Below are 27,566 nucleotides of genomic sequence, written 5' to 3'. Positions count from 1 at the left end.
CCTGTCCCCTCAGTACAGATTCACACGAGGCATGTAGTGAAGTCAAGGTCACTCTGGACCTGCACCTTTTATTTCACAGCTCTGGAATGTTGCACTTGCCTGAGACCTATGCTTATATACCTGTCTCTTGCAAGTGCACCCCCGGTGGTAAGGTATGCTGGTGGTTACAAGTCATATCTTATTACAGTCATGTATAGCATGTTGGGATACAGTTATATATAATAATGTAAGATACATGACAGTCTTCAAATTATTTTATAAGATAAATGATATATTGAACAATGTAAAACTACTATAAATAATAAAGCTCTTCTCATAAGTCACTGGAAATATTTTCAGAACCATAAAAACTGGTACAGGAATGATGGACTGTATTCAAATGAAACAGCACATAGTGAGACGTGAAAATATTGAGATAGCTAACAAAAAAAGACAGGGAATATAACCAGCCACCAGCATTACAAAGTGGGCACCCCATTGAATCATGTTTTCATGAGTTTGAGATGTGGAGTTCCAGCAGTAATGGTTTGTTTTTCTGTTCAATCATGGTAGGCACTGAACCCTAAATATGTGAAAGCATAGTCCCATATTTAGCCTCTCGATAGTTTCTTCTAAAACCAATCTTGCCAAGCCTCGTAGTTTTCTCAGTAATTATCGAGCAAATATGTACTTTCAACATGGTGGAACAACCTACAGCGGACGGTTTACAATGTTTCATCCTCCTTTGGCAGCAATGTGCTCACTGTGCCGCTCACACTTATTCTAGGGTGCTGAGATCGGTTGGTGTCGGTCAGATCCCCCTTGAATCTCTCTGCAATTATTTTCCCTTTGCGTTATAAATCTATTTCAGTCTTGCTCATGGATCTCAGACACAGCCCAAAGAAAGTCCTTCTGTTGCATGCCTAGAGGTTCTGAAACATAAAGGAGAACCATTTGGATGAATGTTTTATACACCACAAGCTTAACTTTGGGAATTTGCTGTCATTTAAGAAAGGCAGAGAAGAACAAAGAACACTTCGCCACTTCTCAGAAAATCCTGAAGAACTGGTAAAATTGGAATCTACCAGAAAAAAACCCCAAAACGATCAGAACCTTCCAAACAAAGTCTTTAGTATCTTCCCTTAAGCCTTGCAAAGCCATAATACCTCAGTCAGCTGCATCGATCACCATATCCCACTGGTTAGCATATTGGTCAGGATGGTGAGTAGGGCACACTAAATTCCAAGGAGTGTTCAGCAACAGCACAATATTATGTGAAAAGGAGCACCACAACCTTTTCTGTAATGTCTTGTGTGTTGGCAAGGTTGAGGAGGTGGCTGCTTATTTGCAGGTTGGTGGGAAATTTGAAGGGTGGATAAATTGGAGAAGGAGCAGAGTGAATTCAAGTGTCTGTTGAAATCATTACGGCTGGGCAGTGTGTCGGCTGTGTGAGGACAGAAGGAAGGAATGTTTACGAAGGAAGGGGCACTGTGAAAGCAAAGGGCAATAAGCTCAGTTCTGAACCATAATTATGCCTGGCTGATGCAGGTGGATTTATGGGCCAGAACCAAATTTTACTGGAACTATAAATGTAACAAATGCTGGTTTCCTAATTGCAATTCAAATTTAAGTTTGTAAACATTTTTTGTAATTGAAGATTCTTCAGTCAGAATGGCTGGCCTCTATATGTACCATAAACATTCAGTCCCACGACCACTGGCTCTTTGTTGCTGCAGTGTGTTCCATCTCGAAGATGCCCTGCAGCAACTCGCCAAGGCTTCTTCAACAGCACCTCCCAAACCTATGGCCTCTACCACCGAGGACAAGGGCAGCAGGTACATGGGAACACCATCACCTGCAAGTTCCCCTCCAAGTCACACACCATCCTGACTTGGAAATATATCGCTGTCCCTTCATCGTCACTGGGTCAAAATCCTGGAACTCCCTCCCTAATAGCACTGTGGCAGTACCTTCACCAGACAGACTGCAGCAGTTCAAGGCGGTGGCTCACCACCACCTTCTCAAGGACAATTAGGGATGGGCAATAAATGCTGGCCTTGCAAGCGATGCCCACACAGCGTGAACAAAAACAAAATATAGTGGCGGGGTGCCGCTGTGAAATTCCTGGTCTCTTCCCATTCTTCAGCTGTGCTCTACTTCCCTCCAAACACCTCAAATTTATTTCACGAAGCTCACCATTTTCCAAGGGAGTGAAGGGTTATGGGGAGTGGGCAAGGAAGTGAAGCTGAGCCCAAGATCAGATGAGCCATGATCTTATTAAATGGCAGGGCAGGCTCGAGGGGCCAAATTTCTGTTCTCACCTCTTTTCAATCTAGTACCCAATCAAGAGCCTCATTCATGTCAATGCTGGTCAACCTTTCTATTGTTCTCCAGGGCTCCATCCTAGGCTTTGACCAACTCATTGTCTAAATGGTGTTTCTTAAATTTATCACTTCAACTTCCATATACATGGCGACAACACCAAACACTGGCATAACCATTGACTCTAGGGATATTGTTTTATTATTCAAATCTGGTATCAAGCCCTGGATGACTCAAAACATTTTACAACTCAACATCAGCAAAATTGACAGAGTCTTGTCTGAGTTTTTGCCAGCACCGATGTTCATCAAGCTCCATGAACGTGGTGTGCAAAATCCCTCATTGTATTTGATTCTGAACTGAGCCATCAACTCCACCTTGTTCTTTTGCGAAGACTGCCTTTTATTACCTCCACATAATCCTGTCTCATTCCCTTCACTGCTGAAACCCTTGGCCACATCCTGATCGCTTCAAGGATTGCTTTCTCAAACACTCTTCCCTCTCCTTCACAAACCTCTGCTAATCCAGAACACTGCAGTGGGAGTTCACCCCTGCTCAGTTTTCACCCAGCTGCACTTATGCTCTTGTAAATCAATTCAAGGATCTTGGTTACTTTCATCAAATCTGGGAAATGCTCCCCAGCTGTACACCATCCTGTCCTCTTATGGATTATTGCTTAATCCTCTCCAACAGTGACTGAACTTTCAGCCACATGCCCATTCATTCTGGAATTCACTTCCAAAAATACTGTGTCTCACTACCCCACTGTCTGCCTTTAAAAGCCCTCTAAAATCTTATTTGATTGTAATCTCAGTCCACTCTGGAAATGTCTTCACTTTCTGCTTGGAAGGTGCTCTCAGAGATGTCACTTTACATGAGAGGTTCGAAATAAATGCAGCTGGGGGTTGTTAATGAGCTGCAGCAAGATCTGTTGAGATAGATGTTATGTATGTATGTGGTGTAGCAGGGAGGGATTCAAATTCCTGGGGCATTGGAACAGGTTCTGGGGGAGGTGGGACTAGTACAAACCGGACGGTTTGCACCTGGGCAGGACTGGAACCAATGTCCTAGGGGGAGTGCTTGATAGTGCTGTTGGGGAGGAGTTAAACTAATATGGCAGGGGGATGGGAACCAATGCAGGGAGACAGAGGGAAACAAAAAGGAGACAAAAGCAAAAGACAGAAAGGAGATGAGTAAAAGTGGAGGGCAGAGAAACCCAAGGCAAAAAACAAAAAGGGCCACTGAATATAAAAGGGCTGCAGGAGGGGTCAAAACTAAAAATCATGGTTTAATAACTAGGATTAAAACACTCTATCTAAACGCACGCAGCATTCAAAATAAAATAAATGAGTTGACGGCACAAATCATTACAAATAGGTATGATTTGGTGGCCATTACAGAAACATGGTTGCAGGGTGGCCAAGACTGGGAATTAAACATACAGGGGTATCTGATGATTCGGAAAGATAGACAAGAAGGGAAAGGAGGTGGGGTAGCTCTGTTAATAAAGGATGATATCAGGGCAATTGTGAGAGATGATATTGGCTCTAATGAACAAAATGTTGAATCATTGTGGGTGGAGATTAGAGATAGTAAGGGGAAAAAAATCACTGGTGGGCGTAGTTTATAGGCCCCCAAATAATAACTTCACAGTGGGGCTTGCAATAATCAAGGGAATAATGGAGGCATGTGAAAAAGGAATGGCAGTAGTCATGGGGGATTTTAACCGACATATCTATTGGTCAACTCAAATCGCACGGGGTAGCCTTGAGGAGGAATTCATAGAATGTATACGGGATTGTTTCTTAGAACAGTATGTAACAGAACCTACAAGGGAGCAAGCTATCTTAGATCTGGTCCTGTGTAATGAGACAGGAAAAATAAACGATCTCCTGGTAAAAGATCCTCTCGGAATGAGTGATCACAGTATGGTTGAATTTGTAATACAGATTGAGGGTGAGGAAGTTGTGTCAGAAACGAGCGTACTATGCTTAAACAAAGGGGACTACAGTGGGATGAGGGCAGAATTGGCTAAAGTAGACTGGAAACACAGACTAAATGGTGACACAATTGAGGAATGGTGGAGGACTTTTAAGGAGCTCTTTCATAGTGCGCAACAAAAATATATTCCAGCGAAAAAGAAGGGTGGTAAGAGAAGGGATAACCAGCCGTGGATAACCAAGGAAATAAAGGAAAGTATCAAATCAAAGACCAATGCGTATAAGGTGGCCAAGGTTAGTGGGAAACTAGAAGATTGGGAAAATTTTAAACAACAGCAAAGAATGACTGAAAAAGCAATAAAGAAAGGAAAGATAGATTACGAAGGTACACTTGCGCAAAACATAAAAACAGATAGTAAAAGCTTTTACAGATCTATAAAACGGAAAAGAGTGACTAAAGTAAATGTTGGTCCCTTAGAAGATGAGAAGGGGGATTTAATAATGGGAAATGTGGAAATGGCTGAGACCTTAAACAATTATTTTGCTTCGGTCTTCACAGTGGAAGACACAAAAACCATGCCAAAAATTGCTGGTCACAGGAATGTGGGAAGGGAGGACCTTGAGACAATCACTATCACTCGGGGGGTAGTGCTGGACAGGCTAATGGGACTCAAGGTAGACAAGTCCCCTGGTCCTGATGAAATGCATCCCAGGGTATTAAAAGAGATGGCGGAAGTTATAGCAGATGCATTCGTTATAATCTACCAAAATTCTCTGGACTCTGGGGAGGTACCATCGGATTGGAAAGCAGCTAATGTAACGCCTGTGTTTTAAAAAAGGGGGCAGACAAAAGGCAGGTAACTTTCAGCCGGTTAGTTTAACATCTGTAGTGTGGAAAATGCTTGAAACTATCATTAAGGAAGAAATAGCGGGACATCTAGATAGGAATAGTGCAATCAAGCAGACGCAGCATGGATTCATGAAGGGGAAATCATGTTTAACTAATTTACTGGAATTCTTTGATGAGATAACGAGCATGGTGGATAGAGGTGTACCGATGGATGTGGTGTATTTAGATTTCCAAAAGGCATTCGATAAGATGCCACACAAAAGATTACTGCAGAAGATAGAGGTACGCGGAGTCAGAGGAAATGTATTAGCATGGATAGAGAATTGGCTGGCGAACAGAAAGCAGAGAGTCGGGATAAATGGGTCCTTTTCGGGTTGGAAATTGGTGGTTAGTGGTGTGCCACAGGGATCGGTGCTGGGACCACAACTGTTTACAATATACATAGATGACCTGGAAGAAGGGACAGAGTGTAGTGTAACAAAATTTGCAGATGACACAAAGATTAGTGGGAAAGCGGGTTGTGTAAAGGACACAGAGAGGCTGCAAAGAGATTTGGATAGGTTAAGCGAATGGGCTAAGGTTTGGCAGATGGAATACAATGTCGGAAATTGTGAGGTCATCCACCTTGGGAAAAAAAAACAGTAAAAGGGAATATTATTTGAATGGGGAGAAATTACAACATGCTGAGGTGCAGAGGGACCAGGGGGTCCTTGTGCATGAATCCCAAAAAGTTAGTTTGCAGGTGCAGCAGGTAATCAGGAAGGTGAATGGAATGTTGGCCTTCATTGCGAGAGGGATGGAGTACAAAAGCAGGGAGGTCCTGCTGCAACTTTACAGGGTATTGGTGAGGCTGCACCTGGAGTACCGCGTGCAGTTTTGGTCACCTTACTTAAGGAAGGATATACTGGCTCTGGAGAGGGTACAGAGACGATTCACTAGGCTGATTCCGGAGATGAGGGGGTTACCTTATGATGATAGATTAGGTAGACTGGGTCTTTACTCGGAGTTCAGGAGGATGAGGGGTGATCTTATAGAAACATTTAAAATAATGAAAGGGATAGACAAGATAGAGGCAGAGCGGTTGTTTCCACTGGTCGGGGAGACTAGAACTAGGGGGCACAGTCTCAAAATACGGGGGAGCCAATTTAAAACCGAGTTGAGAAGGAATTTCTTCTCCCAGAGGGTTGTGAATCTGTGGAATTCTCTGCCCAAGGAAGCAGTTGAGGCTAGCTCATTGAATGTATTCAAATCACAGATAGATAGATTTTTAACCAATAAGGGAATTAAGGGTTACGGGGAGCGGGCGGGTAAGTGGAGCTGAGTCCACCGCCAGATCAGCCAAGATCTTATTGAATGGCGGAGCAGGCTCGAGGGGCTAGATGACCTACTCCTGTTCCTAATTCTTATGTTCTTATGTTCTTATGTAACCCTTGGCAACCTGCATCACTCCACCACCAGAGGGCCTACCTGCTGGAGTCCCAAGGGATCCCAGCATCCCTTGGGAGCACTCTATATAAGCAGGCCTCCCACGCTGTACCAACACTCGAGTTCAATTAAAGGAACTATGGTCACACTTGCTCATTGCATACACTACTCAGTTTCATCCTTTACGATGAGCATAATAGTAGACACTTTTGTCTGTCTGACAGGTGGGCAATTGATGTGAATGAGCTGATGTAATGTTTAGTCACCATCATCATCATCGGCAGTCCCTCGAAATCAAGGAAGACTTGCTTCCACTCTAAAAGTGAGTTCTCAGGAGACTGTACAATCCAATTAGGGAATTACAGTTTCTGTCACAGGTGGGACACACAGTCGTTGAAGGAAAGGGTGGGTGGGGAGTCTGGTTTGCCGCACGCTCATTCCGCTGCCTGCGCTTGCTTTCTGCATACTCTAGACCACGAGACACGAGGTGCTCAGCGCCCTCCCGGATGTTCTTCCTCCACTTAGGGAGGTCTTTGGTCAGGGATTCCCAGGTGTCGGTAGGGTTGCTGCACTTTACCAAGGAGGCTTTGAGGGTATCTTTGAAACATTTCCTCTGCCCACCTGGGGTTCGCTTGCCATGTAGGAGTTCCGAGTAGAGCGCTTGCTTTGGGAGTCTTGTGTCGGGCATGTGGACAATGTGGCCCGCCCAACGGAGCTGGTTGAGTGTGGTCAGTGCTTCGATGCTGGGGATGTTGGTCTGATCGAGAACACTGACATTGGTGCGTCTATCCTCCCAGGGGATTTGCAGGATCTTGCAGAGACATTATTGGTGGTATTTCTCCAATGACTTGGTGTCTACTGTATATGGTCCATGTCTCAGCCATACAGAAGGTCGGGTATCACGATAGCTCTGTATACCATAAGCTTGGTGCCAGATTTGAGATCCTGATCTTCGAACACTCTTCCTCAGACGACCGAAGGCTGCGCTGGCCCCAGTCGTCGATGTCTGCCCTTACTGATAATAGGTTCCCAAGATATGGAAAGTGGTCCACATTGGCCAAGGCCGTGCTGTGGATTTTGATGACTGGGGGGCAGTGCTCTGTGGTGAGGTCAGGTTGGTGGAGGACCTCTGTCTTACGGATGTTTAGTGTCAAGACCATGCTTTCGTACGCCTCGGTGAAGATGTTGACAATGGCTTGGAGTTCAGCCTCTGAATGTGCGCAGACGCAAGCGTCGTCCATGTGCTGTAGTTCGATGACAGCGGATGGGATGGTCTTGGATCTAGTCTAAAGGTGACGAAGGTTGAACAGGTTCCCACTGGTCCTATAGTTTAATTCCACTCCAGCGGGGAGCTTGTTGAGCGCGAGATGGAGCATTGCAGTGAGGAAGATAGAGAAGAGGGTTGGGCGCGATAACTTACTAAAGTATGGTAGAGAGGCACTATTGGCTTCAATGATGATCTCATCTTTCACATCTGGAAGGAGGAATGCATGCCTGGAGATCTCAGAGATGCCGTAATCATGACCATCTTTAAAAAATGGGACAAGTCCAAATGTGGCAACGACAGAAAAATCTCCCTGTTGTCGGCCACTGGGAAAGTCATCGCTAGAATCCTCCGCAACCGTCTTCTCCCTGTGGCTGAGGAGCTCCTCCCAGAGTCACAATGCGAATTCCATCCACATTGTATGGGGTACAACGGACATGATCTTCACGGTGTGACAACTGCAAAAGAAATGCAGCACCAACCCTTGCACATGGCCTTCTTTGACCTTACAAAGGCCGTTACCACTGTTAATCGCGAAGTGAATGAGCTGATATAATGTTTAGTATCTGTCTGGAGGCAGCGGCAGGCGGGTGGGGGCGGGGGGTTGGATTAAGGGACAATAATATTTTTTTGTAAAACATGAGCACCGTGTCTTTGGGAGGAAAGACATCTATTTGATACTATTGCATGAGGTTTGCACTAATAAAAGCACATAACTAATTACTTGCTTGTAAACTGGGTACTCCTGGCACGGTGCTGTAAAAGGCTTGCTGAGGCACATTAAGGTGCATTTTGCATTTGAAACTGTTAGTTTACATTTAGGGTTGCAAAACAAACATTAGTAGCATGCTTTTTAGATTGAAGGCAAGTTCCACAGAAACAATGGAATAAGAGAATACATTCTTCTATTGTCAGAGATCTATATGGTTATTAGTAGGATTCAGTTATGCAGTCATAAAAAAGTATTTTGTGGTGAATGAGATCTTCCCCAGTGTCGTGGGATTGCAGTGGGATTTTGCATCACAGTTTAGAAATGTGGCAATAAAGGAACCTGGTCGTGACCATCCACTTAAAACGCTCGTGGAAATAGCAAGCTTCTGGGGGCCGGGGAGGGTGAAGGAGGAGTAGTGAAAAAGAAAAACTGATGACAGTATTGCTTGAGACTAAACTGTCCAGTGACAAAGCAGTTTGATGAATGGACAGGCCTTCCCAGCTTGTTGTTCTGTAAATTTCTGATGAAAACGTTTTATCTGTCGAATCAGGTGATGATCAATTTTAAGATATGGAAGAAAAACAAGATAAAATGCCATTTCGGTTCAGGAACATACAAGCTTTCACAGCCAATGTTTTGATTCTGCTTTTTGGAAAATTGTTTATTAGAAAAAAAATGTCTAGCAACAACTTCATTGTAACACAGTTGCCATAAAACAAGACAGATTTTCAACAGACAACTGTGTGTTACAACAGGTTTTATTGAGTATGATTTCTGCACAATTCAGTGGATGCCTTCTGGCAATCTGTCAATGATCCTTTATAAAACGTCTATCAGACACTGTGATTTTAATCAATAGAACATAGCTGAATGTTTTTCTCATCACATTAGTAGTGATAACATTGGTTTCTTTTTGAAATAGCAAGTCTAGCAGTAATTACTGCTGCCAATGAGGATTACTGTCTAAAATGTATCCAAGATTTCAGTTAAAGGCTCAACAATCTTAAACATATTTTATTTTGCTCAACTGCACTGTTTCTGTTTGGCTTCATAGAATCATAGAATGTGACAGCACAGTAACAGGCCAATTATAGTGCATCAAATCGGCAATGATGTTTTTCTCCATATTAACCACCTAGTCTAATCCTCATGTTTCAATGCCCCTTTCTCAAGCAGCTATGTAAATGGATGCAAACAGAATCCATGGGTTTTTCCAATACCTTCTGTAAACAGCTTGCTTTTATAAACTGACCATTTTTCTTACAAACTAAAAGTCCTTTATTCAGCCATTTGGGCCTATTACCCCATTCAATTAGATTATGGTTGATCTATACCTCAACTTCATTTATTCATCTTTGATCCATAATCCCTTCATCGAATCACAGAAATTTACAGCATGGAAGAAGACCATATCGGCCCATCATGTCCACGCTGGCCGACAAATAGCTATCCAGCCTAATCCCACTTTCCAGCTCTTGGTCCGGAGCCTTGTAGGTTACGGCACTTCAAGTGCATATCCAAGTACTTTTTAAATATGGTGAGGGTTTCTGCCTCTATCACCCTTTCAGGCAGTGAGTTCCATACCTCCAACCTGCGTGAAAAAAATTCCCCTGAAATCCCCTCTAAACCTCCTACCAATTACTTTAAATCTATGCCCCCTTGTTGACCCCTCTGCTAAGGTTTTGGTCCTTCCTATCCACTCTATCTAGGTCCCTCACAATTTTATACATCATCATCATAGGCAGTCCCTCGGAATCGAGGAAGACTTGCTTCCACTCTTAGAATGAGTCCTTAGGTGACTGAACAGTCCAATACGAGAGCCACAGTCCCTGTCACAGCTGGGACAGTCATTGAGGGTAAGGGAGGGGGGGACAAGTTTGCCGCATGTTCATTCCATTGCCTGCGCTTGTTTTCTGCATGCACTCGACACAGACTCGAGGCGCTCAGCACCCTCCCGGATGCACTTCCTCCATTCAGGGCGGTCTTTGGCCAGGGACTCCCAGGTGTCGGTGGGGGTGCCGCACTTTATCAGGGAGGCTTTGAGGGTGTCCTTTTAACATTTTCTCTGTCCACCCATGGCTCGTTTGCCATGAAGGAGTTCCAAGTAGAGTGCTTGCTTTGGGAGTCTCGTGTCTGGCATGCGGACAATGTGGCCTGCCCAGCGGAGCTGATCAAGTGTGATCAGTGCTTCAATGCTGGGGATGTTGACCTGGTCGAGGATGCTAATGTTGGTGCGTCTGTCCTCCCAGGGGATTTGTAGGATCTTGCGGAGGCATCGTTGATGGTATTTCTCCAGCGACTTGAGGTATCTACTGTATATGGTCCATACCTCTGAGCCATACAGGAGGGTGGGTTTTACTACAGCCCTGTAAACCATGAGCTTGGTGGTAGATTTGAGGGCCTGATCTTCGAACGGGCCTGATTTTACTCAGGCGGCCAAAAGCTGCGCTGGTGCACTGGAGGCGGTGTTGAATCCCCTCATCAATGTCTGCTTTTGTTAATAAGAGGCTCCTGAGGTATGGGAAATGGTCCACATTGGGGGGGCAGTGCTGTGTGGCGAAGACAGGCTGGTGGAGGACCTTTGTCTTACGGATGCTTAGCGTAGGACCCATGCTTTCGTATGCCTCAGTAAATACGTCGACTATATCCTGGAGTTCAGCCTCAATGTGCAAAGACAGACGTCGTCCACATACTGTAGTTTGACGACAGAGGTTGGGGCGGTCTTGGACCTGGCCTGGAGACGGCAAAGGTTAAACAGTTTCCACTGGTTCTGTAGTTTAGTTCCACTCCAGCGGGGAGCTTGACTCTGAGGTGGAGCATGGCAGCAAGGAAGATTGAGAAGAGGGTTGGAGCGATGACGCAGCCCTGTTTGACCCCGGTCTGGATGTGGATTGGGTCTGTAATGGATCTGTTGGTAAGGATCACGGTTTGCGTGTCATCGTGGAGCAGACGAAGGATGTTGATGAACTTTTGGGGGCATCCGAAATGGAGGAGGATGCTCCATAGACCCTCGCGGTTGACAGTGTCAAAGACCTTTGTAAGGTTGAAGGCGGCTATGTATAAGGACTGGCACTGCTCCCTGTATTTTTCCTGCCGCTGTCGCGCTGCAAAGATCATGTCCGTTGTGCCCCGTAGGGGACGAAATCAGCACTGTGATTCCGGGAGGAGCTCCTCAGCCACAGGGAGAAGACGGTTGAGCAGGACTCTAGCGACAACTTTCCCAGTGGCTGATAACAGGAAGATTCCTCTGTAGTTGCCGCAGTCGGACTTGTCCCCTTTTTTAAAGATGGTCACGATCACTGCATCTCTGAGATTTCCAGGCATGCTCTCCTCCCTCCAGGTGAGAGAGATGAGGTCATGTATCCACGCCAACAGCGCCTCTCCGCCATACTTTAGCGCCTCAGCAGGGATTCCATCCGCTCCCGTAGCCTTGTTGTTCTTGAGCTGTCTTATGGCTTTTCCTACCTCGTGCAACGTTGGGGTTTCACTGAGGTGGTGGCGGGTCGCATGCTGTGGAATGGAGTTGCGAACACTCGAGTCAAAGGCAGAGTCTCGATTGAGGAGTTCTTTGAAGTGCTCTTTCCAGCAGGCCTGACTGCCTCGGTGTCCTTGATAAATATTTCCCCATTCTTGGCTGGCAGTGGAGTGGGGCCATGTGAGTTTGGACCGTAGGTGGCCTTGACTGCAATGAAGAATCCTCGCACATCATGGCTGTCGGCCACTTGTTGTATCTCCTGTTCTTTTTCCATGCACCACCTGTTCTTCAGGTCCCGGGTTTTTTGTTGGACTTCAGCCTTGAGCTGCCTGTAATGTTGCTCCCGAGTTACTTAAAGCTCAGAAATGCTCTGCACTTGCGATCCATTAGATCTTGGATCTCCTGGTCATTCTCATCAAACCAGTCCTGGTGTTTTCTGGTTGAGTGACTAAGTGTCTCTTTGCAGGCACTGGTTATGGAGGCCTGGAGGGCAGACCAAGCGCTATGGGCATTCTGTATCTCAGGGTCATCAAAGCACACCAGGTTAGCGGTGAGGCGCTGGCTGTATAAGGCTCCTTAGCTGGGTGTTTAAGTGACCCAGCATTGACTTTTTTGCAGCACTGCTTCTGCTGTCCCCGCCGCTTTGGGGCTATGGTAATGTTGATGATGGATCGGATTAGTATGTGGTCCATCCAGCAGTTGTCAGCTCCAGTCATGGCGCGGGTGATGCGCACATCCTTGCGATCCCTGCTCGGACGATGACATAGTCGAGCAGGTGCCATTGTTTGGAGCGAGGGTGTTGCCACGATGCCTTGTATTTGTCCCTCTGGCGGAACAAGATGTTGGGGATGAGAAGTTCGTGTTCTAGACATTTTGTCAGTTGGGTGCCGGTGGAGTTGGCTTTCCCTACCCCCGCTCTGCCAATCACACCTCCCCAGAGGGCTGTGTCTTTGCCGACCCTGGTGTTGAAGTCACCGAGGAGGATCAGTTTGTCGCTCGTGAGGACGCGGGATTTTGCGAGGTTGGAGTAAAAACCCTCTTTGGTCTCATCCGTTGCATCGAATGTTGGGGCGTACGCACTGATGACTGTGGTGCATTGGCTCCGGGATAGGGCGAGTCGAATTTTGTACACCTCAATAAGGTCTCCACTCAACCTCCTCTGTTCCAAAGAAAACAAACCCAGCCTATCCAATCTTTCCTCATAGCTAAAATTCTCCAGTCCAGGCAACATCCTCGTAAATCTCCTCTGTACTCTCTCCAGTGTAATCACATCTTTCCTGTAATGTGGTGACCAGAACTGCACGCAGTACTCTAGCTGTGGCCCAACTAGTGTTTTGTACAGTTCAATCATAACCTCCCTGCTCTTGTATTCTTTGCTTCGGCTAATAAATGCAAGTATTCCGTATGCCTTCTTGATCACCTTATCTACCTGGCCTGCTCCGTTCAGGCATTTGTGGACATGCACTCCAATGTCCCTTTGTTTCTCTACACTTCTCAGTGTCCTACCATTTATTGTGTATTCCCTTGCCTTGTTGTCCTCTTCCAATGCATTATCTCTCACTTCTCTGGATTGAATTCCATTTGCTACTGTTCTGCCCACCTCACCAGTTCATTGATATCATCCTGCAATCTATAGCTTTCTTCTTCATTATCAACCACACAGCCAATTTTTGTATCATCTGCAAACTTCTTAATCATACTCCCTACATTCAGGTCTAAATCATTGATATGTACCACAAAAAGCAAGGGACCCAGTACTGAGCCCTGCAGAACCCCACTGGAAACAGCCTTCCAGTCACAAAAACACCCATCTACCATTACCCTTTGCTTCCTGCCTCTGAGCCAATTTTGGATCCAACTTGCCACTTTGCCTTGGATCCCATGGACTTTTACTTTCGTGACCAGTCTGCCATGTGGGACCTTATCAAAAGTTTTGCTAAAATCCATATACACTACAACAAACACACTACCATCATTGACATTACCTCCCCTTAACAAATCCTTGCTGACTATCCCCAATTAACCCGTGGCTTTCCAAATGAAGATTTATCCTGTCCCTCAGAATTTTCTCCAATAATTTTCCCATCACGAGGTTAGGCTGACTGACCTGTAATTTACTCAGTCTATCCCTTTCTCCCTTTTTAAAAAAAGGTACAGCTTTAGCACTCCTCCAGTACCACACCTGTAGCCAGAGTGTATTGGAAAATGATCTTCAGAGCCTCTGCTATTTCCTCTTTTGTTTATCGTAACAGCCTGGGATTCATTTCATCCAGGCCTCGGGATTTATCCACTTTCAAAGCTGCTAAACCTCTTAATACTTTCTCTCTCACTATGTTTATTTCATCTAATATTTCACATTCCTCCTCCCAGATTGCAATGTCTGCATCGTCCCTTACTTTTGTGCAAACCTTGATACCCTTGCTTAACAAAAATCTATCAATTGCAGTCTCGAACATATGAATTGATTCAGCATCCACAGCCTTTTGGGGGAAGGGTTTCAGATTTCTACTACCTATTGTGTGAAAAAAGTGCTTCCTAATTTCACTCTTGAATGGCCTAGTTCTCATTTTAAGATTGTGCTCCCTTATTCTGGATTCCCCAATCAGACAAAAGTTTCTCTGTACCTACCCTATCAATTCCTTTAATCATTTCAAATACCTCAATTAGATCACTGCTTAATCTAAATTCAAGGGAATAAAGACAGATTTATGCAAAGTGTCCTCATAATTTAACCCTTCAAGCCCTGGTATAATTTTGATGAATCTGTCGGTCAGTGTACCCTGAATTTAACAAATTACCCGTGATCATGGTAAATTGCTCACAGTGATGCCGACAATGTCTCCGATCAATTTGGAAGACATAAGATGTTTCAATGTTGGATCATTGCACAATTATTGACAAGATTTATTTACAATTGAATAAATCACAGAAGCAAGATTCTCGGCAGAATACCAAGTAGCACAAGAGCTAATTTGTAACGTACAATTTGGATGATTGTTTAAAACAGTGTTATTGATTACCCTATGGTTTCTGACAAAAAACTCTTGATGACTTCAGAAAAACTCATTTTATCATCATAGGTAGTCCCTCGAAATCGAGGAAGACTTGCTTCCACTCAAAGTGAGTTCTTAGGTGATTGAACAGTCCAATACAGGAATTACAGTCTCTGTCACAGGTGGGACAGACAGTAGTTGAAGGAAAGGGTGGGTAGGAAGTCTGGTTTGACACACGCTCCTTCCGCTGTCTGCGCTTGGTTTCTACATGCTCGCGACGATGAGACACGAGGTGCTCAATGCCCTCCCGGATGTTCTTCCTCCACTTAGGGTGCTCTTGGGCCAGGGATTCCTAGGTGCCGGTGGGGATATTGCACTTTATCAAGGAGGCATTGAGGGTGTCCTTGAAACGTTCCCTCTGCCCACCTGGGGCTCACTTGCCGTGTAGGGGTTCAGAGTAGAGTGTTTGCTTTGGGAGTCTTGTGTCGGGCATGTGGACGATGTGGCCCTTCCAATGGAGCTGGTCGAGTGTGGTCAGTGCTTCGATGTTGGCCTGAGCGAGAACACTGACATTGGTGCATGTATCCTCCCAGTGGATTTGCAGGATCTTGTGGAAGTAGCCCTGGTGGTACTTCTCCAGCGCTTTGAGGTGTCTACTGTATATAGTCCACGTCTCAGAGCCATATAGGAGGGCTATCACTGCTGCCCTGTAGACCATAAGCTTGTTGCCAGATTTGAGGTTCTGGTCTTCAAACACTCTCTTCCTCAGGTGACCGAAGGCTGCTCTGGCATACTGGAGATGGTATTGGACTTGGTCATCGATGTCTGCCCTTGCTGATAGTAGGCTGCCGAGGTATGGAAAATGGTCCACGTTGTCCAAGGCCTAGCTGTGGATTTTGATGACTGGGGGGCAGTGTTGTGTGGTGGGATCAGGTTGATGGAGGACCTTTGTCTTACGGATGTTTAGTGTAAGGCCTATGCTTTTGTACACCTCGGTGACGATGTTGACGATGGCTTGGAGTTCGGCCTCTGAATGTGCAGACGCAAGCGTCGTCCGCGTACTGTAGTTTGATGACAAAGGATGGGACGACCTTGGATCTAGCCTCGAGGCAATGAAGGTTGAACAGATTCCCATTGGTTCTATAGTTTAGTTCCACTCCAGCGGGGAGCTTGTCGAAAGTGGGATGGAGCATTGCAGCAAGGAAGATTGAGAATAGCATTGGCGCGATGACGCAGCCCTGCTTGACCCTGCGGCAGCAAAAGTGACATCAGGATGGTGTGTTGCCTCCCTGATGCAAGGGTCAATGATGTCACTGAGCGACTGCAGGGCATTCTGGGGAGGGAAGGGGAACAGCCAGTGGTTGTGGTCCACATTGGTACCAACGACATAGGTAGAAAGAGGGGTGAGGTCCTGAAAGCGGAGTTTAGGGAGCTAGGAGTAAGATTGAAAGCCAGGACCTCAAAGGTGGTAATCTCGGGATTACTGCCAGTGCCACGTACGAGTGAGGTTAGAAATAGGAAGGCTAGTCAGATAAATACATGGCTGGGGCATTGGTGTAGGAGGGAGGGCTTTAGTTTCCTGAACAATTGGGACTGCTTCTCGGGTATGTGGGACCTGTACAAGTCGGACAGGTTACACCTCAACAGAGACGGGACCAATGTTCTCGCGGGTGGTTTTGATAGTGCGGTTGGGAGGGCTTTAAACTAGCTTGGCAGCGGGATGGGAACCCAGGAGGAGGCTCTGAGCTAGTTAGAGTGGGTGAGAGCTCAGATGAACAGAACTCCAAGAAAGAATGCAAAAGGCAGGAGGCAACAGAGCAGAGTAGCACTGGGGTAAGTGTAAACCACAACGTGCTAGGAAGGGACAATATGTATGAATATAAAGGGGCTGCAGGAGGGGTCAAAACTAAAAATCATGGTTTAAAAACTAGTATTAAAACACTTTACCTAAATGCACGTAGCATACGAAACAAAGTAAATGAGTTGACGGCACAAATCATTACAAATGGGTATGATTTGGTGGCCATTACTGAAACGTGGTTGCAGGGTGGCCAAGACTGGGAATTAAACATACAGGGGTATCTGACAATTTGGAAAGATAAACAAGAAGGGAAAGGAGGTGGGGTAGCTCTGTTAATAAAGGATGATATCAGGGCAGTTGTGAGAGACGATATTGGTTCTAATGAACAAAATGTTGAATCATTGTGGGTGGAGATTAGAGATAGTAAGGGTAAAAAGTCACTGGTGGGCGTAGTTTATAGGCCCCCAAATAATAACTTCACGGTGGGGCGGACAATCATCAAGGGAATAATGGAGGCATGTGAAAAAGGAACGGCAGTAATCATGGGGGATTTTAACCTACATATCGATTGGTCAAATCAAATCGCACGGGGTAGCCTTGAGGGGGAATTCATAGAATGCATACGGGATTGTTTCTTAGAACAGTATGTTACAGAACCTACAAGGGAGCAAGCTATCTTAGATCTGGTCCTGTGTAATGAGACAGGAATAATAAACGATCTCCTAGTAAAAGATCCTCTCGAAATGAGTGATCACAGTATGGTTGAATTTGTAATACAGATTGAGGGTGAGGAAATAGTGTCTCAAACAATGCATACTATGCTTAAACAAAGGGGACTACAGTGAGATGAGGGCAGAGTTGGCTAAAGTAGACTGGGAACACAGACAAAACAGTGGCACAATTGAGGAACAGTGGAGGACTTTTAAGGAGCTCTTTCATAGTGCGCAACAAAAATATATTCCAGTGAAAAAGAAGAGCGGTAAGAGAAGGGATAACCAGCCGTAGATAACCAAGGAAATAAAGGAGAGTATCAAATTAAAAACCAATGCGTATAAGGTGGCCAAGGTTAGTGGGAAACTAGAAGATTGGGAAATTTTAAATGACAGCAAAGAATGACTAAAAAAGCAATAAAGAAAGGAAAGATAGATTATGAAAGTAAACTTACGCAAAACATAAAAACAGATAGTAAAAGCTTTTACCGATATATAAAACGGAAAAGAGTGAGTAAAGTAAATGTTGGTCCCTCAGAAGATGAGAAGGGGGATTTAATAATGGGAAATGAGGAAATGGCTGAGACCTTAAACAATTATTTTGCTTCGGTCTTCACGGTGGAAGACACAAAAACCATGTCAAAAATTGCTGGTCACGGGAATGTGGGAAGGAAGGACCTTGAGACAATCACTATCATTAGGGAGGTAGTGCTGGACAGGTTAATGGGACTCAAGGTAGACAAGTCCCCTGGTTCTGATGAAATGCATCCCAGGGTATTAAAAGAGATGGTGGAAGTTGTAACAGATGCATTCGTTATAATCTACCAAAATTCTCTGAACTCTGGGGAGGTACCATCGGATTGGAAAGCAGCTAATGTAATGCCTCTGTTTAAAAAGGGGGGCAGACAAAAGGCAGGTAACTATAGGCCAGTTAGTTTAACATCTGTTGTGGGGAAAATGCTTGAAGCTATCATTAAGGAAGAAATAGCAAGACATCTAGATAGGAATAGTGCAATCAAGCAGATGCAACATGGATTCATGAAGGGGAAATCATGTTTAACTAATTTACTGGAATTCTTTGAGGATATAACGAGCATGGTGGATAGAGGTGTACCGATGGATGTTGTGTATTTGGATTTCCAAAAGGCATTTGATAAGGTGCCACACAAAAGGTTACTGCAGAAGATAAAGGTACGCGGAGTCAGAGGAAATGTATTAGCATGGATAGAGAATTGGCTAACTAACAGAAAGCAGAGTCGGGATAAATGGGTCCTTTTCAGGTTGGCAATCGGTGGTTAGTGGTGTGCCACAGGGATCAGTGCTGGGATCACAACTGTTTACAATATACATAGATGACCTGGAAGAGGGGACAGAGTGTAGTGTAACAAAATTTGAAGATGACACAAAGATTAGTGGAAAAGCGGGTTGTGTAGAGGACAGAGAGAGGCTGCAAAGAGATTTAGATAGGTTAAGCGAATGGGCTAAGGTTTGGCAGATGGAATACAATGTCGAAAAATGTGAGGTCATTCACCTTGGGAAAAAAACAGTAAAAGGGAATATTATTTGAATGGGGAAAAATCACAACATGCCGAGGTGCAGAGGGACCTGGGGGTCCTTGTGCATGAATCCCAAAAAGTTAGTTTTCAGGTACAGCAGGTAATCAGGAAGGCGAATGGAATGTTGGCCTTCATTACGAGAGGGATGGAGTACAAAAGCAGGGAGGTCCTGCTGCAACTGTACAGGGTATTGGTGAGGCCGCACCTAGAGTACTGCGTGCAGTTTTGGTCACCTTATTTAAGGAAGAATATACTAGCTTTGAGGGGGTACAGAGGCGATTCACTAGGCTGATTCCGGAGATGAGGGGGTTACCTTATGATGATAGATTGAGTAGACTGGGTCTTTACTTGTTGGAGTTCAGAAGGATGAGGAGTGATCTTATAGAAACATTTAAAATAATGAAAGGGATAGACAAGATAGAGGCAGAGAGGTTGGTTTCCACTGGTCGGGGAGACTAGAACTAGGGGGCACAGCCTCAAAATACGGGGGAGCCAATTTAAAACCGAGTTGAGAAGGAATTTCTTCTCCCAGAGGGTTGTGAATCTGTGGAATTCTCTGCCCAAGGAAGCAGTTGAGGCTAGCTCATTGAATGTATTCAAATCACAAATAGATAGAGTTTTAACCAATAAGGGAATTAAGGGTTATGGGGAGCGGGCGGGTAAGTGGAGCTGAGTCCACGGCCAGATCAACCATGATCTTATTGGGTGGTGGAGCAGGCTCGAGGGGCTAGATGGCCTACTCCTGTTCCTAATTCTTATGTTCTTATGACCCCGGTCCAGACGTGGATTGGGTCTGTGGTGGATCCGTTGGCCAGGATCACGACTTGCATATTGTTGTGGAGCAGGCGGAGGATGGTGGCAAACTTTTGGGGGCAGCTGGAACGGAGGATGACACTTCATCATCCCTCACAGTTGACAGTGTCAAAGACCTTTGTGAGGTCAAAGAATGCTATGTGCAAGGGTTGGTGCTGTTACCTGCATTTCGCTTGTAGCTGTCGCACGGTGAAGATCATGTCCGTTGTACCCCTTAAATGGACGGAATCCGCATTGTGACTCTGGGAGGAGTTCTTCAGCCACAGGGAGAAGATGGTTGAGGAAGATTCTCGCGATGACTTTCCCAGTGGTCGACGGCAGGGAGATTCCTATGTAGTTGCCGCAGTCGGATTTGTCTCCTTTTTTGAAGATGGTCTCGATTACGGCATCTCTGAGATCTCCCGGTATGCTTCCAGATAAGAGAGATGACGTCATGCATTCGTGCCAATAGTGCTTCTCCGCCATAATTTAGTGCCTCAGAGGAGATTCCATCTGCTCCTGATGCCTTGTTGTTCTTGAGCTGATGGATGTCCTTTTCTACTTCATGCAGGGCTAGGGTTTTGCTGAGATGGTGTGGGATGAAGTCGAGGATACTCATGTCGAAGGCAGAATCTCGATTAAGGAGATCTATGAAGTGCTCCTTCTAGCAGGCACAGACTACCTTGGTGACCTTAATGAGTCTCTCCCTGTTCTTGGCCAGCAGTGCGGTGGGGCCTTGGCTGCTGGGACCGTAGGTGGACTTAACTGCGGTGAAGAATCCTCGCACATCATGGCTGTCGGCCAGCTGCTGGATCTCCTGTGCTTTCTCCACCCACCATCTATTCTTTAGGTTGCGGGTTTTTTGTTGGACCTCAGCCTTCAGCCGCCTGTAAAGCTGCTTTGCTGCTCCCGAATTGGGTTGCTGCTTTAAGTTCAGAAATGCCTTGGGCTTGCAGTTTATTAGCTCCTGGATCTCCTGGTTGTTCTTGTCAAACCAGTCTTGGTGTTTCCTCGTTGAATGACCGAGCGTCTCTTCGCAGGCACTGGTTATGGTGGGCTTGAGGGCAGACCAGGTACTGTGGGCACTCTGTGTTTCGGGGTCAGAGGGTCGTCAGGCTGACAGTGAAGCGCCAGTTGTCTTAACTCGGTCTTTGAGTGCCCCGGCATTGATTTTTCTACAGCATCGTTTCTGTTGCTGTCGCTGCTTTGGGGCTATATTAATGTTGATGTAATATTAAGCTGCATTTCTTATGGAGAAATTGCACCCAGCCATTTATTAGCACTAGAATGGCTAACCACTGAAAATGTTTATTTTAAATGCACTTTGAAGTAAATTTACCGGGCAACTTAGCCAGTTAAGCAAACAAAATATTAACTGCCTCGATATCTTTGTAAACAATAGGCAAATGTCTTTCAAATGCTGCATTTGATCCTTGGATTTTCCTGCACCTCCAATGGTCAAGGGAAGCATTTAAATGAGGTTTTCCTGGGTCAACTGATTTACATTACCATTACAGTTGTGATTGCCTTCAATGCCCTGTAAAATGGGTGTAAGCTGCATGAAAATTGGAGTATTGCCTTTGAAGATAGTTCAGCCAATACACTTCAGCAGCAAACTAGGGGACAACAAGGAGCCTGGTTCACTCACCTGACTCTCATAACTTCACTGCATGTCTCATCAAGAATATATCCAGCAGGGTGCTCTGGAGCAAGATGCCAAACAAGGCAGCAAGGTACAGAAGAACACCAGAGAATTTGCTGACCTTGCATGCCTTAGCAATATTTTTTATTATACTAGTGCACAGACACCACATGGACCCGGACAGCAGCAAGGTGTTGCATCAAGCCAGAAGACAAGAATGCACAACTTCACTGAATCAGACTGACGGCAGGAGGAACAAAGACTTATGGGTGTGGGTGCCACCCATAAATGTAACTTGTATTGCCTGGAGGGAGGTGGCACTGGCACGAAGTGCCAACTTTCTCACCCCCAGGATTGCAGACCAATACTGCAAAAATAAAAATCTCAAAAGGTAAATATCAGACTCTTCTTTCTTACCCACCCGAGGCACCAGCACACTCTTCATCCTCTTAAGTCAACAAGTAGACAACTAACCTTTCACAATGCACTCTGGTGGGGTAGGCAGGGGGTGGAGAAGGGATTCTAATTCAGGATCTTGCACAATGATTACTCAGTTTCCCCCAAACCAATTACTAATGCGCGCAATGCCACAACCCCTTCCTCCACTTTAACAGGCTGATATCTCCACATCTCTTAATTTAGCTCTCCCATGCCAGTTGACACACACTTAATTGCTAGCCTTCTCTTCATTTACTCTCCTTGCAGGAGAAATTGATGTACAGTGCTTGCCAGAGGCAAGCCATCAGAGAGGGTATCTTCACTTTGAAATCTCGTGCCATATGAGGTGGTTATGGAACTCATGGAGAGGCACTCTGCTCTTGGCATGGGAAATGGCTGTCACCCTGGCATCCCTATGCAGCTCAACACGGCTTCTACCCCCTTTTTGTCTCCTTAACCCTAGTGGGTAATGCTCACCCATTCTTAGGTACTACCCTCTGTTCCAGCAGATCTGCATATAGAACATTGGGGTCACAGGAGGATGATGATGGTGACTGGGAGGAGGAAAAACAGAGACTTAACTACTTTTTGGTCAACTGTGATGATGACGATGAAGAGGGAGTTGACAGCAGACTGAAGCCCATCCATGAATTCTTGCAGACCTCCTGTCTCCTGAACCAACCTCTTCCAACTCATCCCCTGCATCACTTGCTTCATCATTCTCAGGCACCAGTTCAGATACTTTCACCCAAGGGAGGATGAGGGAGCCAAAGAACTGGGAAGTTGGTGAGGATGTGCCATCGTCCTAGTGAAGGCCATGGAGAAGGTTGCCTGTGGCTTTGAATTCATCTGACCCAGAACTCATGGGTATTCACCTGAAAAGGACGTTCAGGCTGAGGTCCGACTCCGAGGATATGTGACAATTTACAGGTGAAAACAAATTACCTGGGTTAATTGAGGGAGAGCATTGAAGGGGGAAAAGTGCCTCTCAAACAGTGGGGTATGATGATGCTTTTGTGAATGAGGAGAGTGAAGGTTGATGTAAAAAGTTTATGTAAATGTTGGGAGTGATGGCTTGGTCATCTGTAGAAAATGGATAAACTCAAATGCCATTAAATGTTCCTAGATTTTAATCAATTATATGGTAAAAATAATATTGAAAGTTATGGAACGTTAACCAAATACATTGTTTTTAAATGTAAAAACTCAGAATATACACCACTCGTGGCTGGGGTCAGGATTTTAGGGCATTTGAAAGCAGTATACACAATTCTATTTTACTGCCTACAGTAGTCAAATGGGGGAGGGGGAGAAAAGAGAAAGGAGGAAAAAAATCAAGATCCAAATAGTTCACAAATCACAATCCATGGTACAATGGACAGCACCTAATGGACAGCAAGCTAAATGCAATCACTTCTTTCAGAACTGTCAATATAAAGGAACTGTTGATGATTTATGATCACCAAGAGTGATACAAATTGCAAACTCATTTAAACATATGGACCTGTGTTTAGAAGAGCGAGATATATCAAAATAGGTTGTATCGTTGAACCGTAAAGGGTGACACTTCTTTCTGGGATTGATCACTTAAAATTTATTTTGGATTAGTTACTCCTTTACAAAGGGTGGTGTGACTTGTGATTACGATTCTCATCTGGGAGAGAAAAAAAGGCAAAAAAGAAAATCTAAATCTTTCAAGACATAGGAAATTGATCCGGTGCATTACAGACCGGCACAGTATTTGGTGTGGAACCAAGGGTTCTGCATTTTTAAAAATACATGTATATTCCTTTATTTCAAAATTTGTTTCTGTGTTCGGATTATGCTCCCTGAAACTATCCCAATCCCAAACATAAAACCTGTTCACCTGCAGAAGCATTAAATTTATTTGTACTCGGTAGGACAATAAAATGGCTCTCTCTATCACTCAAAGCATTCAGAGTAGTAAAATAAAAAATACCATTTTGATTCTTAGCAGAAATATACTTCAGTGAACAGTGTTATTAGCATACAAATAATCTGTTAATGTGTTTTCCTTTATTGCAATTTTTTTCTCTCGGTAAAAAACATTATGTGAAGACATTCTGTGGCTTCCGGACACAAGAAATTAAAAATTCAGCATTAGACACACCAGCATACAGAAATTGCTCAGCTAACACATTATTTGCTTTTCTTTTGAGTCACAGTTTCAAAAACTCTGGAAACATATTTAAATGCTGTTATGTACAAGAGGGTGTTGTGTCAAAGACGAAAAAAACTCCCTGCCAGAAATATCTACTTAGCAGCATAAAAATAGTAAACTTGTACATATTTACAAAATGTAAAACGTATCCACAGCATCTCACCAATTATGCGGATTATGCTTCAGTACAAGTAGATGACATTTGTCCAGTTAATTATGCTGTGATGATGTGCACTGGGAATAAAAATGGATTATTGTAAATACTTTAAACCTACAGGAAAGAACAGTAATTGGTGTGGAAACAGCAGAGTTTATATTTCAGATATCATTTTGTTTAAAACCTTATCACTGGATTTAATATTACATTGTGCCATGGAATGGTGAGATGTAGGTTCATGCATGTAGATCCCCACATGAGAAATTCCTGAAATCAGCTGTGCTGTCAGTGGGAGAAGCCAAATGCTTCTCCAGAGAGGGAGGGAAAAGCCAAATGAAGTTTTCTTTCTCCCTTATGCCCTGTGAGGCTGAAATTCTCCAATGTGTCACATTTTCAATATGGTCAGCACAAAGTTAATATTCAGTTACCTCCATTGATAAGTACTTTTTAAACATCTAAAACACATCTACATTACTACAAACAATGGTGGTAGTCCCCTGTAATATATGCAGCACTCAGTATTTAGGCCACATATTCCCAGAAAATAATATTCTCAGAGCTGTGTCTTCATGTATCAGAATACACAGATTTGTACACAACTTTTCATCTTTTATATCTTTCATTGCACTTGTGCTGAGGTGATGGTGATATGAAAACTCACCGCTCGTCAATTTTCATAAGTGCATGTGGGGAAAGGGTACAGAACCAAATCGATCTGAGACGATACCTATTTGGGCCCTCATTGTTTGCAACTGTGCAAGAATCTCGTACTAAAACACTGGTAGGAAGAATCAGTAGGCCACATACTCTTTGGAAAACAAGTTTCTAAATGGGGTCGAGGAGCAGAGTGATCTGGGAGTCCAGATACACAAATCACGAAAAGTAGGTTAATAAGGCCATTAAAAAAAAAAACAAAGCACTGGAGTTCATTTCTAGAGAGATAGAATTGAAAAGCAGAGAAGCTATGTTAAACTTATACAGAACCTTGGTTAGGCCTCACTTGGAGTACTATGAACAGTTCTGGTCTACATATTATAAAAAGGATTTAGAGGCACCGGAGAAGTTGCAAAAAAGATTTACTAGAATGATACCAGAACGGAGACGTTATACACATCAGCAAAGACTGAACAGGCTGGGATTCCTTTCTCTAGAAAAAGACCAAGGGGTGACCTGATAGAGGACTTTAAGATTATGAAAGGGTTTGATAGGGTAGATGTAGAGTAGATGTTTCCACTTGCGAGAGAGAGCAAAACTAGGGGCCAGAAATATAAAAGACTAACTAATAAATCCAATAGGGAATTCAGGAGCAACTTCGTTACTCAGTGAGTGGTTAGAATGTGGAACTTGCTACCACATGAGTAGTTAAGGCAACTAGCATAGAAGCATTTAAGGGGAAGCTGGATAAACACGAGGGAGAAAGGAATAGAAGGATAGGTTGATGGGATTAGAAGGAGGAAGGAAGGGAGGAGGCTCTTGTGAGCATAAATACTGTTAGGCCGAATGGCCTGTTTCTGTGCTGCAAATACTATGTATTATATAACCATCACATACACACCTATAATTCTATGTTGCACATTATTTTGTATCTAAACCATTTCCAATGGACAAACATAAGGCAACAGAAAAAAAAAGATAGCTATGGCCGGGGTTTGATTTTGAGATGAAGTGACAGTTAGACCAGCCACAGCATATCATGGCAATAAAGTGTTCAATTACGGTGTTTCAAAAAAAGTTTCAACTGAGCCAATTTAAAAAAATATTTGTACATGCTCACTTCAGAACGTCTGCTTCAACATTAATATCCCCACAACTGAATTATTAGTTCACAACTCTGAAAACCAAGCAAGATAACTCATGCCAAAGAGGTCAATAACTTGTACAGTGACATGAACATTGCTTTCCTATCGACTTCCATGGTAGTAGACAGAGCGACAGGTTTCTTTGGTAACCTATTAAAATGAATATGTGAAGGGCTCCCTGCTCAATCTGATGGGATAAAATTTTGAATGCTAAATACATGGGCTAGACTTTTCCCAAAGCACTCACCACCCAATTGCCGCCCAGAAAAGACCGCTAAGTTTCTGCAATTAATGCCAGCGAACATTTCCATTATGAGGTAAGAAATACCACCCGGCAAGAAAATGGATCTTGCACCAAGATTCTCGGCGGTTAAAGCTGAAACTAGGGAAAACGGGTGGTTCTTACCTAAATGGATGGTAAGTAGTTAAAATTTAGTCCGAGGCTGCGGTTGGGCCTAAGGAAGGGGGAAAACTCAAAAAATATTTTTTCCACTTAAAAAAAATAAAGTTAAAAAACATTCCCAAGATAGTTTTAAATGTAATCGCCATTTCAGAATTAATTTTTTTTCTAAAAACCTTTAACTTACCTTTCTTTGCAGGGTACTCACCTACCGTCCTGTTTCAGGCTGCTTCCCATGGGCGGTTTCCTCGACAATCTATATGGGCTTCCGTTGAGGCCAAACTTCGATCCTGGCAGTTTTCTCGGCGGTGTACACAGGTGTACGTGGGCGGTTTGCTCCCCGGCAGTCTTTTCGAAATGTGGGCAGTTCTACTTAAAAAGGGGAAAACTTTCGCCGGACGGCTCTTCCAAAAACAGCCGAGAAAACCGCCGCAAATAAAGGCGAAAGTCTCCCCCATTGTCTCTTCAACAAGATTCCTACAATCTTCAGATTTTTAATATATTTTTAAGGCAGTTTTTAATGGATATTATGTTTTAAGTTATATGTCTACATTTTTTTCACCCTGTGACATTTTGTTATATTAAGTACAACAGAGTTCACAGATTTTTTTTATCTGAAGCTGAACTTCATCTAGAAATGATTTGGCACTTGAGACATTTGATATTCTGAAGAGAGACATCCTATAATTTTAATTTTAAAATTTACACCACACAACTTTTTAAAAAGAGCTTTCTGAAAAAGAGTAAAATGCCAAATACAGACAGGTACTAAAAACAGTGCCACAGCTAGAAAGTTTCTCACTGATGAAACCGCCATAGCTTTTACAGTATCACTGTAATATTTCTTACCATTGAGTTTTCAGGACTGTGCAGTGTGTGCCATTTTTTGGTAAAAGAAAAGACTGACATTTATATAGCGCCTTTCATGACCAACGGACGTCCCAAAGTGCTTTACAGCCAATGAAGTACTTTTTGAAGTGTAGTCACTGTTGTAATGTAGGAAATGTGGCAGTCAATTAGCACTCAGCAAGCTCCCACAAACAGTAATGTGATGATGACCACCTAATCTGTTTTTGTTATGTTGATTGAGGGATAAATATTGGCCAGGATACCGGGGATAACTACCAGG

Source organism: Pristiophorus japonicus, chromosome 6 (genome assembly GCF_044704955.1).
Source record: "Pristiophorus japonicus isolate sPriJap1 chromosome 6, sPriJap1.hap1, whole genome shotgun sequence".
Classification (NCBI taxonomy): Eukaryota; Metazoa; Chordata; class Chondrichthyes; family Pristiophoridae; genus Pristiophorus; species Pristiophorus japonicus.
The sequence above is the reverse complement of the archived record's forward strand: the minus strand, read 5'-3'. Positions refer to the sequence as shown.